Source organism: Dreissena polymorpha, chromosome 10 (assembly GCF_020536995.1).
Source record: "Dreissena polymorpha isolate Duluth1 chromosome 10, UMN_Dpol_1.0, whole genome shotgun sequence".
NCBI lineage: Eukaryota > Metazoa > Mollusca > Bivalvia > Myida > Dreissenidae > Dreissena > Dreissena polymorpha.
This window is the reverse complement of record NC_068364.1, coordinates 77,348,640-77,367,796: the sequence shown is the minus strand read 5'-3', so window position 1 is coordinate 77,367,796 and position 19,157 is coordinate 77,348,640. Positions and strand designations below refer to the sequence as shown.

The 19,157-nt window shown below is 34.1% G+C and overlaps 1 protein-coding gene across 1 annotated transcript in view; it reads right to left on the bottom strand.

Annotated features, from left to right (window-relative positions):
* The window catches only part of LOC127846895 (uncharacterized), a 179,118-nt gene that overhangs the window by 49,329 nt on the left and 110,632 nt on the right, over window positions 1-19,157 (bottom strand). The gene's annotated exons all lie outside the window — the stretch shown is intronic.

Here is a 19,157-nt window from a genome sequence, read left to right as displayed (position 1 = left end):
TAAATATTCTGAAGAGAAAAGGATATTTACGGCAATAGAAACACCTTGTTATATGCTATGCTTTTCATGGAATGAATACCTTGAAATTAGAAATGAGTCAATTACAAAATAAGGGAGAGTGATGTCATATGTTAACAATTGTCAGGCATAGCAATTGCCTCTATTGGTATTATAACAGAGCAATATTATTTGCTTAAACAATACAAATTAAGATGTCTTTTTTTGTTAGATAATAATTGTGTTTACAACTTGATATAACGAGTAAATACATACAGAATTTCAAATTATTTCGCAATATATACTCGGCAATAAGTGAAAGTCTAAAAGGATTTTGTGGAATAAACAATTTGCAAATTATTTGCTTGTTTCATGAAGTAATAGTTAAGGTAAAATGTGGTACTTATTGTTACACAAACACAATGTGTAATAACAAAATGCATCAGTAATGACATTTATTAAAATTACTTAAATTTACATGACTACTCAGTGCTTTGAGTTTTGTAATTGTGACGTATATAAGTGAATATTCTGCAAAAAATACCTCTACACGAAATGTGTATATTTCTATAATAATGGTATACTTAATTGCAAAGTACTTGAATAGTTTTGATGTATTGCTGATAAAGAATTGTGTAATTGTACTAGTCCTATTCCAGTTTGTGTAACGTTGACCGTTCAACATAAGCTGTCAGTGGAGTGAATTCACTGGGGCCAGTTTCTGTAAATCTTCAGATTTAAAACTGCAGCATACACGTATGTCTTAAATCCAGATTTACATAACAGTGTGGTTGTTTATCTTGAATTTGTATTGAATGCATAAAATATGTTTGTTCTGTTGTTGAACAACTGAAGATAGCTTTAAATGTGTACACTGTGTTTCATTTTTAGATATATCAAATTGATACATAGAAAACAAAATACAAAATGTGCAATAATTGGTATGCATGTTTAGCCCAAAAAATGTTATTATACAAGCATATAAGTATTGGACTATATGATACTGTAAGATGAAATGTTTAAATCAAGTCTTGATTTGTTCGTCTACTTTAAGCAAACATTTTTCATTAGTAGATATTGGTTGTATAAACTCTATTGAAACTGCCCCCAATGCATTTTAATTGCTTTTGTAAATATATTCAATATGTAACATCATTGTTAATGGTATGTTTATAGTTAAAGTGTAAGTGTTTTTCTAAACTGTAACCGGATGTCTGTTTAATTTATTGAGATGTGTTTATATTGTCCGGCTTATTAAATTAAATATTGTGCAAATTGTCGCATTGTGGTTGTTGTGATAAAAACAAAGCACTTTCCACTACTCATGTTTGTTTTGGTTCACTATTTTTATAACCAGTGTTTTGTCCGTAGAAGTTACAGTATACTAAATATTTTAGTTTTGCAATTTCTTTTCTCTTAAACAGCCAACACCATTTATTGGATGACGTAGTTGTATGCATAGGAATTTAAGTTTAATAAACGTCTATAACAAAACTTAAAAGTACATTTAGACTATATCGATAAACAAGACATATCATTTAAAAGAATTCAACGTATATCCAGACTTTGAAATACAGGTAGAAAATTGACGAGTGTGTGTTATTTAACTAAAAACAAAGGTTTATGTATTTTTGTGTTTTCTATTCACTTTAAAGTCGCATATCCACCGCATGAAATAATTGAAGTGCAGGTATATGACATCAGAAAACAGTGTTCGTAGATAGAGATTTTACTACAGGAGATCACATCATATGTGTCCTCACATGGTTAATTATAAATATATTCCTTTGTAATCAAAACATGTTTATGTTTGATTACGACACCGTTTTATTTCCATACATTCAAATAGCACTGTTACATCAGCGTCATACGTATATTGGTCATATGGCATAAGCAGCCAGCGTAGCTCATGTCAAGCATGTGCACTTGTGCAGTCGTGTCAGGGGCTACGCTTTCCGCTATAAAAAACACACAAGGTTTCGTGGTATCTCTGGAGTAGCCTATTCAGTATGCATGTCCTGACAAGACCGTGCTTATGCACAGGCTGAACTGGAGCAACGCATGCAGCATAGTGCATAAGTCCCATTTTTGCAAAACAAAGGTCTTTTAAAAATCTAATTGCGTCTTGTAAATTGTACATCAAACAACGATACTTCTAGGTAGAAAATTGAGGTCATACGGTGTTAATGAATGCAAATCAATAAATATTGATAAAATTATAAAGCCTTACAAACTTAAAACCATAGTAACGAGTAATAAGTGTGACTGATTATGTTCTCGTTCCCGCCACGGTCAATCTTCTTCTGTCTTTTTGTTCTTAAATTATGTTCGTGTCGTTTAAACGTAGCTCTACAGTCCTGTGTTTAAAAGTCAGCAATTGAGCGAATTGACTAACACTGCTCTGTGAATAAGTTCCTGTAACGAATTGAGTTTTACATAAGCCGTGGTTTCAGCAATACCATCATGATCTCTTTTTAAATGCATTGCATCACGCACGAAATCACTATCGTCATTTGAACGCTTTCGTGTTAAGGCGAAACTTTAAATATTTCTTGACCATATATCTATTTAAAAAAAGATATTTGTCGTATCCAATTACATGGCGAGTACATAATACAGTCTTAATGTGTTTACAATGAACGATAACGTTTGGTATTGATTAAATTACAATTATTCCATCAACTCACTGATTCTAGATAACAATATACACTCCGTGATCAACTTCACCATTTAACTTAGGACTCTTTGATATGGGTTTTATACAGTTAAAAACTGCGCAGGGACAACAATCATCCGCGATATTTGATCTAATGGATATAGCTGATTCTATTTCACAGACATTCACAAATTGTATGACCGCATATCGGTGTTTAAAGATGTGTGTGTTTAAAGGGATCTTTTCACGCTTTGGTTAATTGACAAAATTGAAAAAAGTTGTTTCAGATTCGTAAGTTTTCGTTTTAGTTATGATATTTGTGAGGAAACAGTAATACTGAACATTAACCATGCTCTAATATAGCCATTATATGCATCTTTTGACGATTTTAAAACCTAAAAATTATAAAGCATTGCAACGCGAAACGATTGAATAATTTGGAGAGTTCTGTTTTTGTCGTTAAATTTTGTGAAACTACGAAGATTGCTTATATAAGGTATAAAATACGCCAAGAATGGGCGAGGTATAAAACCCGGAAATATCCGGAAAACCCGGAAATCTTTAAGGTAAAACCCGGAACCGATATAAATGGTTATAACTTCGTAATTATTCGTCCGATATTAATTATAATGGTACCGTTGTAAAGAAGATCCTCTACAGATTCTAACCATATCAAAATATTTTATGGCAGGGTCGTAGTCGGCCTGTAAATCGCGGACAAAGTCGGCCTGTTTTAACGTTTTTTTTTACACACGCAAATGCCGTAAAGAAAACCCGGAACCAATATAAATGGTTATAACTTCATAATTATTCGTCCGATATTAATTATAATGGAACCGTTGTAAAGAAGATCCTCTACAGATTCTAACCATATCAAAATATTTTATGGCAGGGTCAAAGTCGGCCTGTAAATCGCGGACAAAGTTGGCCTGTTTTAACGGGTTTTTTTATCACGCAAATGCCGAAAAGAAAACCCGGAACCGATATAAATGGTTATAACTTCATAATTATTCGTCCTATATTAATTATAATGGTACCGTTGTAAAGAAGATCCTCTACAGATTATAATTATATCAAAATATTTTATGGCAGGGTCGTAGTCGGCCTGAAAATCGCGGACAAAGTCGGCCTGTTTTAACGTGTTTTTGTACACACGCAAATGCCGTAAAGAAAACCCGGAACCGATATAAATGGTTATTACTTCATTATTATTCGTTCGATATTAATTATAATGGAACCGTTGTAAAGAAGATCCTCTACAGTTTCTAATAATGTATTAAATAGTTTATGGCAGGGTCAGAGTCGGCCTGTGAATCGCGGACAAAGTCGGCCTGTTTTAACGGGGTTTTTTACACACGCAAATGCCGTAAAGAAAACCCGGAACCAATATAAATGGTTATAAATGCATTATTATTCGTCCGATATTAATTATAATGGTACCGTTGCAAAGAAGGACCTCCACAGTTTCTAATGATGTTAAAATATTTTATGGCAGGGACAGTGTCAACCTGTAAATCGCTGTGCGGTAAAAGTTAACCGAAAAATACCGTGTTTTTTTACACAGAACAATGTCTTGATGAAAACACGGAAAAGCTAAAAGGGGTTATAAAAGCATCCTTTTCCCAACCGACCATACATTTTTGGTACCGTTGTTACGGTATTCTTCCACTGTTTCTAAATATGTAAAAAATATTGTGAGAAAGCATAATATGAAATAAGGCGAAGCATCAAAGCGAAAATGGTTATAAATGCATTATTATTCGTCCGATATTAATTATAATGGTACCGTTGTATAGAAGATACTCCACAGTTATTAACCATGTCAAAATAATTTATGGCAGGGTCAGAGTCCGCCTGTAAATCCCGGTCAAAGTCAGCCTGTTTTAACGGGTTTTTTTTGCTTTAGATTCACATGTTTGTTTTTTTAAGATATGAAAGATGCAAATGTGTCTAACTTATATTGTTTTCTGGTCTTTAAGCTATCTTATATATGTGACTACGTGCTATTTTGTTGGAGAAATGAAAGATTCAAATTTGTCTTATTTATATTTTATCCATGTATCGTGTGTATTCAGTGTCATGCGAAAATATATCTTATTTCTTAATTTCCACCTTCACACTTTATTAGCGCCGTCTTTAATTAGTTCATTAAATTAATTAATTTAATATAATGTGCAACGGTGAGGTGGATCAATGCTCGTTGTTAATTTAAATTACACACCACTTCAGCAATAAATGAAATCAGTTATTTTGGCTGTAAATCCATTTTTTTCCGTACAGTAGCCATGTTCCTGTGTATTGAGCTGATAAGATCACCACAGCAAGTTGCTAATACACAGTGTAGACTTAAACGAAATTGGTTATTTTGACTGTAAATTCAATTTTTCCAGTACAGTAGCCATTATGGCCATGTTCCTGTGTATTGAGCTGATACGATAACCACAGCAGGTAGCTAATACACAGTGTAGACTTCCCCTGTTTTATTATAGTATTTGTTATTTACCTGCTTGGAATAAATGACGTGTATTCATTCGGGTCTGATGGCGTTTTGTTAAAGGTCATTTAATGCAGAAAAGCTGGTTTTCTGACATAATTTTTCAATCATTTAAATTTAAAAAAAAATAATGAAACAATGAATGTGTAATTTAATTCTCAACTCTCGCTTAACTCAACGTTCAATGGGACGCGCATAGTTCTTTTTATAAATTATGTACAAAAATATAATATGCTATACATTGTTGTTTATTTACTCAAGAAGTACCAGAAAGAAGCATTGTTATGTATAAAGCGCTTTACTATTTCAAAATTATACATTAAATAAAGAAATATCGTAATTTTTTGTTAAGTGTACGTGCTTGATATATATTTATAAAATAGCAGTTTTTTTTAAACAATCGGTCTTTAACCTTTAATTTGATGCAAATGAAAAGAAGAACTGCCTTTTTTATGTTTAAACTTAAATCAATATTTTACGAAGTCATTATTGACTAAATAAATATGTACATTTTTTCACTCCATTAAAATCGGCCCTTATAGTTTACTTTCATGTATATATAGAATAATTGAGTGCTTTTCGGTGATTCTATGCTGGCGCGATAGTGCTTTTCGGTTGCAAATAAAAATACTATTGTGCGTAATCTTTAAACTTAAATCAATATTTAACGAAGTCATTAATGACTTAATTAATACGTACATGTTTTCAATCCATTATAAACGGCACTTATGGCTTACTTTCATGTAAATATGAAGAAATTGAGTGCTTTTCTGTGATTCTGTGCTGTCGCGGGAGTGCTTTTCGGTCTTCACATGAAGTGCTTTTCGGTCGGTATATTGCCGATATTTATCCAATTTTGGGCATTAATACATCATAATAAACACAAGGTAGTATAAATATGCATGAAATATAACCATTTTTATCTAATTTAGTCCATTTACACACAACAGAAACGCAATTTTTAATATATATTGCGAGAAATCGAGTGCTTTTCGGTCTTCACATGAAGTGCTTTTCGGTCGGTATATTGCCGATATTTATCCAATTTGGGGCATTAATACATCATAATAAACACAACGTAGTATAAATATGCATGAAATATAACCATTTTTATCTAATTTAGTCCATTTACGCACAACAGAAACGCTTACCGATATGTATCCAATTTTGGGCATTAATACATCATAATAAACAAAAGGTAGTATAAGTATGCATAAAATATAACCATTTATAACTCATTTAATCCGTTACACACAATAGAAACGCAATTTTTCATTTATATAGCGAGAAATTGATTGCTTTTCGGTCTTCACATGAATTGCTATTCGGTCGGTATAATGCCGATATTTATCCAATTTTGGGCAAAATGTAGTATAGACATACATTCATATAACCATTAATAACTAATTAAACCCGTTTACACACGCTAGAAACGATATATTGCATATATAGAGAGAGAAATTGAGTGTTTTTCGGTGCTTTTCGGTGATTGTATGGACCGACTTAAATACCAATAGAGCGTGACACAAACACAGAACAATTGTTTATTTCGGCAAACATTGTGATAGTATTTGCTTTTAAACATAGCTTTTAATGACCATTGATAGATGAATAATGTTATACTATTATTTGTAATTTCAAAACATGTTACTTGGTGATGTTATTCACGCTCAATAAATACATCAGTTATTCTTATTAACCTGATGCCTGTTGTCTGCTACTGTTACAATACGACGCTTAAAAATGTGGATTGCATAAATTTAAAGGTCAAATTCCGTGTGCACTATAATGCTTGTAATAATGCATTATAAATATGTCAAGCATGTTCACTTTAACAAATACGATACTTCTTTATGTAATGTAGAATTTTGCAAAGGTAAAGCGCTATATATATGACAATGTTTTATTTTTTCTTGTTGATTAAAAACAAAAACAAAATATACCAATACATATAATATGTGTACATACTTTTTTAAACAAATATAATGAATCACGTGATGTTTTTATAATTTTGTTAAGCGTGCGTGACATTGAACGTTGATTTAAGCGAGTTATGCGATTTAAAAACTGATACCACTCAGCTTGATTTATAATTCATGTTCCAACGCGCCAATGTATTTAATTAAATGGTTTCATGAAATTGTGTTCAAAAGCATAACGATTGAAAGTATGTAAGAAACACAGTTTTGCACATAAAATGATCGCCAACAGACCCGAATTAATACACTTCATAAATGCCAATCAGATAAAAAACAATTCCAATAATAAAACAGGGGAAGTCTACACTGTGTATTAGCCACCCGCTGTGGTTATCCCTATTTATCAGCTCTATCTCAGGCACCTGGCTACTGTTATGAACAAATTGGATTTACTGAAAATAACTGATGTCATTTATTGCCAAATTGTTATGTACATTTAAAATAAACAACGAGAGTGGACCCACATCATTGTTGCACATTAGTATAAACTTCACTGTAATCTAGGCGCCCCGTAATCTGTTCTTTAAATAGACATAGCCTTAATAAAGACGGCGCTAATTAAGTTGGATATTAAGAAATAAGATCCATTTTCGCATGACCCTGGCAGTATAGCATGTAGTATTATATCAATAAGACACATTTGAATCTTTCATTTATTCGAAAAAATAAGCACGTAGTCACAGGTAAAAAAGCTACATTAAGCGCACTGAAAAAGATGAATTGGACACATTTGCATCTTTCATTTATAACAAAGCATGTGAATATGTACAATACTTTTATTACTGACACATTATTCTTAAAGTCGACGGACAACAATAGAGGGAACCACAATTAAATAAGATCCATTTTCGCAGGATAGTGGTTTTTTAGAAAGAATTCACATATTAATTTTAGCTTGCATTAGTTACAATAATAAGTGCGCGTGCCATTGAACGTTGAGTTAAGCGAAAGGTGCGAATTAAAATCTGAAACTATTATGTCATCTGTACTAACAGCATTAACAAAATGGTGTCAAATCCTCTATAGTCAATAAAAGGGACATTTTCATTTTTTGAAGTAGTTAAAAACCAACTTGTAGTGAGTGATATTTTGATGCAACCAATTGAAACTTTTGACTTTAAATGACGAAAAATCGGATATGGGTGCATTGTGTGTGCTATGTATAAAACATGACAGTCACTACAAAATCGTATATATAATATACTCTGTAAGAGACGTTACATATTATGACATTTCAATTTTAAACCACAAAATTGACAACTATCCAAAGATATATCATTCATTTTAGTGAAGGAATGATATATTATAATAACCATGAAAAGTTTTTCCGTTTGACTATGCCTTTTACGGAATAATTTTTCATAATAATATATATAAAATAAACGAGATTAATGATACCTTCCTTTCATGTATAGTGTACATGTAAGACAAACAGATTCTTTCAATTCATCGCTGTCATTACATCAGTCTATTAGCATCTCATTCGCAATGAAATAATTTGCATTTCACGTGTGCAGAAAATGATTCATATTTTGGTATTGATGGAATCTGTGATAAACGCACGCTAAAAAATCTCACGCTTCTTCGAAAAAATAGCAAACCGCGTGTTGCCAAAAAAAACGGGACAAAAGAAACCGAAAAAAGCCGACTTCGAAATTAACCCAGCACCCGATTCAATACTCATGACACCAACTGGAAAATCTTGCGACACATCGCTGAAACAAAAGCTCGCCAATTTAATAGCATCAACCCCTCAAAACATCAACGTCTAAAAAAAGAAGCCGGAACACCAACAATTCATTCACTTCTTGTAAACAAATAAAGTTTGACAACAATTTAAGTTCAATTGCAGAAGACGTTCTCGAAGAAGAAAACCATTTAAATATAAGCAGCGATGATTCATTTACCAGTGAACAGACGTGTTTTAATCAAATGACCATTGATGACGCGGAAGACGATAATGTAGAAATTGCAAATATATCTACAATAGATTTAGAGCTAGTTAAAAATCCATCTTGGTGGCTGAACGACCCAATAATAAACAAATGTCAGCAAATGCTAAAAGAACAATTCGCGCTTGACAGTGGGATGCAGAACACACTTCTTGCTCCGTACTTTAATCATGATTTAGGTACCTGGGATATAAATAAACGTTTAACGAAACAAAATCCCCCGTCCGCCCAAATACATTACAACGCCAGTAATCACTGGGTATTATCATACCAATCACAGAAAGATCGACATGTTATTGTGGTGGACAGTTTAAAATCTCCAAGAACTCTAAACAGTAGTATTTCAATTCAAATCGCTCAAATCTATGAAAATGGAGAGCGCAGTGTACAAGTACAAATACCCGACGTACAACGTCAACCTAATTACACAGATTGTGGTGTTTTTGCTATTGCAAATCTTACTGAGGTGTTACACAACAATTATGATGTAGATTTTTCAATTATCAGATATGATATACCAAGAATGAGAGCACATTTATTAGAATGTATTACTAAACAATATGGTGGAATGTGACAATAAAAGATGCAAATTGAATAGATGGTTTCACAAAAGATGTGTTGGATACACAATGACAAACCAAGATGAAAAATGGTTGTGTCCATACTGCACATGGTAATTTGAGATGAACAAGCACTGAGATAAAGGTATGTGATTATGGTACAACAATTATATCTTAATGTTTAGATATATGATATCTATTTAGATATAATGTAATGATATCCTCCAGTACAGTTACTTTTGAAGTGTCATTTCCATTATAACAAATTAATCTATCTCGTCCAATAAAATGCAATTTATGCCTTCGACATCCAGCCCCGGAAAAAGGGGGGGGGGATAACTTCCTATATACGGGTATATAGGGATGTGCCGAAAATACGGGGTGAGTTTTTCGACTAAAATTACTGATATGGGTATGGTTTTAAGAATCTAAGTATAGATATGTGTATTGAAATCCGAACTTTGCTTGTATTTAAATGCATATATATTTGAAAGTATTTTAAGTATCAAAATGGGTTTGATAAATTTCATACTTGATTTACAAATAGACAGATAATTCAATAAGTATACTGGACAAATCGTCATTGATTGCATTGGACTCCGAATATACAACGAAAAAAAGTCTAAAGGTATATTTACAATGATATGCACAACCATTTTTGTACTTCCGTCACTTTTTCGCAATTTAATTTAAACCACACCATTATTGATAACGTTTGTTTCAAACGCTAACCATTCTGACCATTTTTTTTACAAACCCGCGATCACGTAGAAGCGAGTTATTTTATGCCTATGGAAGTTTTCTAGTATGCATGACAAACACAAGATCCAAAATGCGTTTTGGGCTCGTTCGATGTTTTAACAAATATTTTACTGTTAACTAAAATGCCACGTCCGACTTGTCATTAAAATCCAGAGAGTCAAACGAAATGCACATCCACATTATGCTCTCTTTTAATTTATCTTCTTTTTTTTTTACCACATACACATGTATGCTCTTTTTTAATCTTATCGAAGTTTACAATAATGCATGACAAACAAACAATCCTAAATACGTTTTGCATTTGATGATGCTTTGAATAAATAATTAACTGTTAAAAACAAACCACGTTCATATGTCGTCGCTAATTCTATCGAAAATGCGTTTAAACTATGTGTCGTATTCTGAGAAAACTGGGCATAATGCATGTGCGTACAGTGTCGTCCCAGATTAGCCTGTGCAGTTCGCACGGGCTTATGAGGGACGACACTTTCCGCCTTAATTGTATTTTTGCTAAGAAGAGACTTCATTTAAACGAAAAATGTCATAACAGCGAAGAGTGTCGACCCTGTTTAGCCTGTGTGGACTGTATGTTAAATATTTTGAGGTTTAACTAGTTTTTTTCGTCACTGAAATGACCACACACGATATACGTCACAAATCTCCTAATTTAAATTTAAAGCCACAAGGCAATGCAAAATTAATAAAACATTATCTTATGAAAATAAATGAAGATGTTTCGATTAAAGATTTATAAATTTACGGAAAAAGATTTTATGTTAGTCAATTGTGTTTTGCTATGAGCAGGGATGTGCGAATAACTGTAAACCTTTGCTGAGCAAGTCATTCATGCTATTATACAGAATTGCAGTTTACCTACATATTTTTCAAAAAGTCAGATAGCTTAATTGGTAGAGCAACCCAGGCCGGTATCATTAGATGGCTCATGGGTGGGTTCGGGTTCGAATCCCGATCTGAACTTCGTAGGTAAACTTGTGGTTGCAAGGCTGGAAACGGATAGTGTGACAATTTGTTTTCGGCGGGGTTTTGGGCTAACCGTTCAGTTCATCAGTTCGTCCGGTCACATGAAACCGTTTTATATGGCCTGTTTGTTGTTTAATTGCTGATTAACATATTTGACACAAATCGTGCAGTCCCGCTTTAACTCCTTATTTATGTTGGCTATATCGCACTTTAGCGGTACGCTGCCATCATGGATTCCGAAATTTACGCAACTTAACACTAATTATAAGGGCTTGGGTTATAGTGCGTACCGGTAAAGTGCAATTGCCCCGGACTGTTTAGTTGCTCTTATCCGCAGTTGGTATTCGAACCATATATACTTCAGATGTGTGCCGACATAAGGTGATTTCATCTATTTTACAAACAGCAGCTTTTGTGCGATTTTAAAACAAAAAAGTTACTTAGTTTCAAGGACTGTTCTGTTGCTCTTATCTGCAGTTGGTTTTCGATCCATATATGTTTCTTCCAGATTTGTGCAAAATAAGGGTTTATATGAACTACACAGTCGGCAAATTATCACCATTTAACAAACGGAAGCTTTTGTGGGCTTTTCAAACATTGCCTCGTGTGACCTTTTGAATTGACAATATATCTAAATCATAAAACAATTTCAATGAAATGTACATGTAATTCTTTGGAAACGTTTTTCTAAGCAAGTTAATCATGCTATTCAACAGAATTGCAGTTTACCCATATATTTTTCAAACGGTCAGAATAGCTTAATTGGTAGAGCAACCCAGGCCGGAATCATATCTTATGCAGATGGCTAATGGGTGGTTTCGGGTTCGAATCCCGATCTGACCTTCGTAGGTAAATTGTGGTTGCAAGGCTGGCAACGGATAGTATGACAATCTGTTTTGGGCGGGGTTTGGGGCTAACAGTTCAGTTCATTAGGTCACATGAAACCCTTTAATATGGCCCGTTTGTTGTTGAATTGCTGATTAAAGTAATAATTGAAAGTTCATTTCCTTACTTTTTAATAACAGTCTTTACGAACTCCAGGTTCTTCTGCTAGGAAGTGCCTTTAATGATTTAATTCAAATATTATCTGTATATAAGTTGTGTGTTAGTTTCTTCACGGTGCGTATATTGTATATTGTCATCTAGAGTCCGTGGTTTCTTCTATTACAGATTAATTGAGCTCGCTTTGATGCATCGCCTTATTTCATATTATGCTTTCTCACATTTTTTTTTTACATATTTAGAAACAGTGGAAGAAAACCATAACAACGGTACCAAAAATGAATGGTCGGTTAGAAAAAGGATGCTTTTTTAGCCCCTTTTAGCTTTTACGTGTTTTCCTCAAGACATTGTTTTGTGTACAAAAACAAAACGGTATGTTTCGGTCAATTTTGACCGCGATTTACAGGTTGGAACTGACCCTGCCATAAAATATTTTAACATGGTTAGAAACTGTGGAGGTTCTTCTTTGCAACGGTACCATTATAATTAAAATCGAATTAATAATAACGTTTTTATAACCCCTTTTTCCTTTTCAGGGTCTTCTTTACGGCATTTGCGTGTGTAAAAAAACCCGTTAAAACAGGCCGACTTTGTCCGCGATTTACAGGCCGACTCTGACCCTGCCATAAACTATTTTATATATCATTAGAAACTGTAGAGGATCTTCTTTACAACGGTACCATTACAATTAATATCGGACGAATAATAATGCATTTATAACCATTTATATCGGTTCCGGGTTTTCTTTACGGCATTTGCGTGTGTAAAAAAAACCCCGTTAAAACAGGCCGACTTTGTCCGCGATTTACAGGCCGACTACGATCCTGCCATAAAATATTTTCATATGGTTAGAAAATGTAGAGGATCTTCTTTACAACGGTACCATTATAATTAATATCGGACGAATAATAATGCATTTATAACCATTTATATCGGTTCCGGGTTTTCTTTACGGCATTTGCGTGTGTAAAAAAACCCGTTAAAACAGGCCGAATTTGTCCGCGATTTACAGGCCGACTACGACCCTGCCATAAAATATTTTGATATGGTTAGAATCTGTAGAGGATCTTCTTTACAACGGTACCATTATAATTAATATCGGACGAATAATAATGAAGTTATAACCATTTATATCGGTTCCGGGTTTTCTTTACGGCATTTGCGTGTGTACAAAAACACGTTAAAACAGGCCGACTTTGTCCGCGATTTACAGGCCGACTACGACCCTGCCATAAAATATTTTGATATGGTTAGAATCTGTAGAGGACCTTCTTTACAACGGTTCCATTATAATTAATATCGGACGAATAATTATGAAGTTATAACCATTTATATTGGTTCCGGGTTTTCTTTACGGCATTTGCGTGTGTAAAAAAAAACGCGTTAAAACAGGCCGACTTTGTCCGCGATTTACAGGCCGACTACGACCCTGCCATACAATATTTTGATATGGTTAGAATCTGTAGAGGATCTTCTTTACAACGGTACCATTATAATTAATATCGGACGAATAATTATGAAGTTATAACCATTTATATCGGTTCCGGGTTTTCTTTTCGGCATTTGCGTGTGTAAAAAAAACGTTAAAACAGGCCAACTTTGTCCGCGATTTACAGGCCGACTACGACCCTGCCATAAAATATTTTGATATGGTTAGAATCTGTAGAGGATCTTCTTTACAACGGTACCATTATAATTAATATCGGACGAACAATAATGAAGTTATAACCATTTATATCGGTTCCGGGTTTTACCTTAAAGATTTCCGGGTTTTCCGGATATTTCCGGGTTTTATACCTGCCCCCAAGAATGTGTACTCGGCGGAATAGCTCAGTAGGCTAAAGCGTTTTTACTTCAGGACTCTGGCAGGACTCCAGGGATCACTGGTTCAAAACCTGCTCCGGCCAATGTTCTTTTCCTTTTTTAATTTTTTTCTTGATTTTTTACTGGAGCTTTTATGATCCAATGTTTACATTTATCAATATAAAGCATTTAATGAATAATTTAAAAAAATGCCAAAATCTGTGAAAAGGCCCCTTTAACAGTGAGCAAATAAAGATACATGCTGTTCTTGTATCTGTTATTTAACCCCAAATGCACGAATGAAGCTGACTAAAAAAACAGCCTTGATCCGTCTCCTATCGACATTTTTGTCCGTTTTGAGATTTTTGGTCGCCAATATGTCCGTTCTAGTGGATCTCGTGCAGACTGTATCTCGCTTCGCCGGCGTAAGTCTTTAAAATCGATTGCTGCGGAAACGAGGCCAATTGCTACTGGATACCGGTAAATGTGGAACACACTTTTTTCGTTATTGAAGTGCCACATAAATTTTTTCAAGATGTTATATCTCTTCTTACTTCCAAAGTATGACGTCCTTTCTAGCGTCTCAAGTATTAACCGTAAGTTTAAGAGTAAACGTACTGACTACCGATACATTGAGCCAAAAGAAAGAGGTTTCTTTTCTGTAGGTAACAATAACTAAGTGTTGACAAAGACCCTTCAAGCGCTTAATTTCGTATGGATCGAACTCACGACCTCAATATCGTATGGACGACACCATATCACCACTGCGACATCTCAGAATCCTGATAAATGAAAAATAAATAAATAATTATTAGTTACGCATATATTAGCTAAGGCTCGAAAATATGTTGTGGATAAAATACGTTCTGTATTAATTGGACAATAGAATTATGTTTTATACAATTAGAGCTTTTTTTACTCTTATCACACATCGGGAAAAGGGAGTGTTTATAACTGGTAATTCTCAAGCCTAGGCCATGCAGAATAAAATATACTTATTAAAGATTGACTGCGTCAAAAGAGCGCGTGTATTGAGACGCATTCAAGTTCAAGAATAACCAGAACTAGTCGTCTTTTTGAGAAATTTTATCTCACCGCAAAACATGTAAATTGGTAGGGGTTGGATAGCACATTATAATAGACGACAGATGATGATTATTTTTTACTTGAACCCGTTTAGTAAACTGTGAAGAAATCCCCACGTTATTGGAACACTTCTGTGTAGAGACGTATTGTTAGGAACGTAATAAGAACGATATCCGATCAACTACACCACTGAAATTTTAAGTTGTTCGCTAGCATTGTACATGTATATACAATATAGGCAAAATAACATTGTGTTCGTCACATGTTTTTAGTGTGAGCTGTTTGTTCCGTTGTTTGGCATTTCGTACAGACGAAAGGGCGCTGACGCATATGCAGGGGAAATTTTATGAATTTCACTGATCGAACCAACATTGACGAAATGCTATACAAGCAATGTGGCAGACACGGTTATTTTTCTGTTGATTGGAGTGAATGCATGACAAAGCAAACGACACACTACTTGCGGCTTTGAAAACCACCGACTTTGCCAATCGCAAAACCAGTTTGTATATATGGAATCAAAAATACAAGTAAAGAAAAAGTTTAAGTAATAGGAAAGTTAAGATGTTTTAATGTGAAAGTTGGAACGCATTCGTTATTTCACAATTTATCCTCAACGAACTAAACTAGCCGTGAAATGTCATGTATTGCACCTCCTATGTTTCATAACGTAATTTACATGCTTTACACTTACATATGTATCATGTTAATATTGATGTTTCTATCCTGATTTACTTGAAGACCCCAATATCAACGAATAAAAAACACCATGACATCTGTACTTTAGGTTTCATCTGCAGAAATTCTCTTTATGGACCACAACCAATCTTTTCATCATGAGCAAGTCAGATGACCGAATGAAGACATCAATATGAGCTCTACACCGACTAGCTCTACTCGGTACCGACACAAACGGATTATTATAATCTCGGGAACATGATGATGATATACAAGATGATGTACATGTATGATGATAATAAGGACAAAAACGACGATGAGTGCTATGATGATGACATCAATTATGTTTATGCTGATGCTGATGGTGATCGCGTGCGGATGATGATGTTGGTGATACGTGGGGATGCTGATGTTGGCGATACGTAGGAGGATGGTATTTGTGCTATCTAAGCACTTTTTCAGATATGGCATGGCACAACAATAAGACTATTTCAGACTTCGCCAACAACACATGGTCGAAGTGTCATAGAAAATCGAACAATTATGCATGGTCATTAGACATTCTGTATTGTGAAGATATTTGTATCGATGTGTTTAAAACGTAACGTGTCATTTCACATTATTTAATTTATATTATAAGTATTATTGACACGTTTTTGCAGACTTCTTGTTGTTCTTCAGGACTTTAATATTGTTTCATTGCTAAGGCGAAAACATTTAGTTTTTATTAATAAATGACCAAACAAGCAGCGATGAAAAAATGCATGTTTTCATCTTGAAGATTGCAAATGTACGAAAGTATATGTAATATAGCAAGGGTTGTAATCACAGTGCATTTTTACCAAAAGTATGATTGGGTTGCCTTTCTTGTTGATATTAGCACAGGTCATTGTGAAACGTGAAAGAAGCAGTGTAACAAAATCTCTCATTTCGAATTCGCATGAGATCCTGGTAAGTACGATGTTCACTGAAAAGCAAATACATGCAAAATATTGAAGTTTTACATGGATGTAAAGTGTATTATTTGATGTTTATGTTTTCAGTAGAGCTCGCAATAACAATTTTATGATCGGTGCTGATATACAAATCATATAACACTACTCCGTCATATTAAATTACTTCAAATTATTTTTTTTTAATTTAAATTTAAATTTTTAAATTCTTATTTAACAACATTTTTCCGGTCCGTTGAAATGTAGACGCCCAAAAGTGGAATTAACGAATGCAAATACCAGTCTTAAATTTTTACAAATTTCTTGTAACTTTTATGTTAATACAAGTATGTACATGTATTTTGAAGAGCGAAAACTATGTTTAAGCGGATGTTGCTAGAAATATCATCAACATTCTAGGCATTGGAAGATGCATGAATCATATGAGCTAGAGTAATATAATACATTCAATGATTATTTATATTAAATAGGATTAACTTGATCAATATTAAGAGCGATTTCGTCAATTAGTTTAATTTATATAATATTTCACACTGCTGTTAATCTGCTTTCTTAAGAACAAACTGTGTCCATTATTGACGGAAGAACATTTTCATAAATTAGGGTATTCCGAACCATATAGTTCGATGTGATTTAACGCAATGACGACATACATATTAATTACGTTCAAATGAAACGAAGGCATCAGTTAAATGATGTATTTCAAACGGCATTACACAATGAGCAAATTGTTAGTAAATAAATTATATTATCGCTTAAACTGCTATTTAACATACCACAAAAATGGATAATATGTCCAATCATACAATCTAGATCATTAAATGAAAATATTACTACAATCCATACCGAGTACTGTGAACAGTTTTTTTAATAAGCAAAATATAATAGTTAGTTAAATACCACAAAGGAATTCTTGAATTCTATGAATACACTATCGTCACTGCAAATGAATAAACTGCTCTGAATGGACAAAGCTTGGGACTGTTTTAAATAGTGTCGTTTGTAAAACCGATGTCTGAGAAGTAGTATCTATATGTAAGAAAGAAATATTATAATCATCTATATCAAAATCATAAAATAACAATTATATTTCAAGTGTATTTAGATTATATATTTATTTGAAAAAATATAATGATAATCAAAGTTGTTTGTAAAAATATTCACGGAAATAAACGAAACCAAACAAATACCATGTGTGTACAATATGCTGGCTCCTCAACTAAAACAACAACAAGATACAACACATTGCAACCAACACATGCGTCAGAAGCCGGGATTGACTAAGGGTCGCTCATGTGAGATGCTGTTGTGCACACCACTGCGCTAACCGAACAGCCGTTTTAGTAGAGCACCAAGAGCGCTCCATGTCGCGGGATATACTTTGTACTAAAACCCAAGGTTCTCTTACTGGTGACGTCTTGGTAACTACAATGCAATAGAGTGCAACACTACACCGACGGGAAGCATACCCTCGAGAGTTTCCGTGGAGCCGCACAGAAATGGTTCGTTGATCGCTTGAGACTAAACGTAAACCGTAACGCACTCCGTCGATTGGGTAAACTGACGTGCCTTTAGCTGACTTATGCGGTTGCAGCCTTTTTGTAGACGTCTGTCTAAGTTTTCTGACTATAAAGCATAACCACTACTCCGTTCAACGTTCATTGCGTTGATCTTAGACATCGGTGTTTCTTCATATTGCGCAGTAAGACCGATTAATCAAATAAAATCAGTTAAGTGAAAGTTCCACTAATATCCCCCCCCCCAAATATCGTGTTAGCAGGTTTTCCTAGCTTTATTTCGTAAACTGGTTTTATTATACGCGAGTCTATACGCATGAATGATTCCTTATTGTGGTGTGGTGATTTGAGTGCCTCTAGAGCTATACCAGCGGGAGTCTAAACTTCTAAGTGGGCTTCCCAAGTTGGAGAGTAGTGGTCAGACTTGTATCACCCACCTTTGCTCGAGGCCAATAGGTCAATCAAATCGGAAAACCAAGGACGGGAGACGCGCTAAAGCATTGGCTGGTTTGTCTCATACGACAAGAACAATACGAAAAATAAACCACAGCTCACGACGGATGTACGGGGCCAAAGTCCACATAACGATGGTGCAACGCTTTCTACTCCAATTAAGGCAACAATAGATTGTTGTATGATGGTGTCCTGCGTATGCCAGATCTTTGAGTAATCGACAATAAGGATAGTATACGCAAGGTATTTCCTGATTCAATAAAATATGTAAAAAAAACAGAAAT